The following is a 1,134-nucleotide window of genomic DNA, read 5'->3' as shown; positions in this document are numbered from 1 at the left end:
GGAACCCTTCAGTACGTGACTAGCAGTTGTGAGGGGAGGTAGTGTTGAAGGAAGAGGCGTGCGCTAACTGATTTCACGCCTCAGCCTCCTCGTGTGGTGAAGGAACGGGCTCTGGGTGATGATACAAGCACCCCAACGCCCTCCGGAGTGGTGAAACGGACGGTGCAGTGCGTAGGAGGCGCCGCAGGGGTGATTTTATCTTTGACCACGCTAAAGAAGACGTTTAGCATTATTTTTAGCCCACACTGCCACACTAGAAGGAAGGAACGTAGCGAGGTAGTCAGCTCGTGTGTGTGTGTGTGAGTGGTAGTGTCTCTTTAAATCCTTCCCTTCCTGGATTACACGACCCTGCTGTCTAGTATATTTAGCTCCTGCAAGACACACGCACTCACACACTCACCCGTACTCTCTCACTCCCTCGCACACGCACGCATACACTCACGCGCGCTGGCTGAAACGGTGGAAATTAGAGGAAATAAGTGGAAATTCTTGTGTGTTGACGTAAAGGAGGTCCACCTGAAGATTACTTGTGTGTTTTCTTGGCCACAGTGGTGTGAGAGGTGGAGGAGGCCGTGAGGGGGTCGTGTAGCAAGCTGGCGGGAGAGGAGAGAGAAGAGAGTTGCGTCACTTCTCTGCCTCATATCTACTACTGCTTCTACTGCTACTGCCACCTCTCCTGCCTCAGATCCACTCCCTGCAAAAAAGAGGAGTGAAAAATACTCATACACACACACGCTAATACGAGAAGTGGAAGAAATGAGAGAGAGGTGAGAAAGATTACCTAACACGGAATAACAGAAGAAGAAGACACGGGAAAAGGAAGTGAGAAAAGTGGAAAATACTCATTACAGGGAGGAAAAGTACCGAAAAGAAGATCCGTGAAGGAAAAAAGTACTCAGGAACACACACACACACACACACACACACACACACACACACACACACACGCTGGAAATTTGAATGTTGAAGCTGTGTGGTTCAAGACGACCTCAAATTGACGTCAGGAGGACAGGGAAGTCGTGGGTGCACAAGCGAGGTGCCTTCCCCGCCCACGGCACGCCCATACCAGCACCACGGCACCTACGTGACCAAGGGCGTGGGCTCTAGCCCTCGCCCACGCCGCCACGCCCGTAC

The 1,134-nt window shown here is 51.9% G+C and overlaps 1 protein-coding gene across 1 annotated transcript in view; it reads left to right on the top strand.

Moving 5' to 3' along the window:
- The window catches only part of LOC123502663 (atrial natriuretic peptide receptor 2-like), a 53,025-nt gene continuing 51,891 nt past the window's right edge, over positions 1-1,134 (top strand). Inside the window, 1 exon segment of the mRNA XM_045251832.1 lies at positions 1-1,134. This exon segment is cut by the window's right edge and continues 22 nt beyond it. The gene's annotated coding sequence lies outside the window, so the exon portion shown is untranslated.

Source organism: Portunus trituberculatus, chromosome 12, assembly GCF_017591435.1.
Source record: "Portunus trituberculatus isolate SZX2019 chromosome 12, ASM1759143v1, whole genome shotgun sequence".
Classification (NCBI taxonomy): domain Eukaryota; kingdom Metazoa; phylum Arthropoda; class Malacostraca; order Decapoda; family Portunidae; genus Portunus; species Portunus trituberculatus.
Note: the sequence above shows the minus strand (reverse complement) of the source record. Positions and strands in the feature narration are given on the sequence as shown.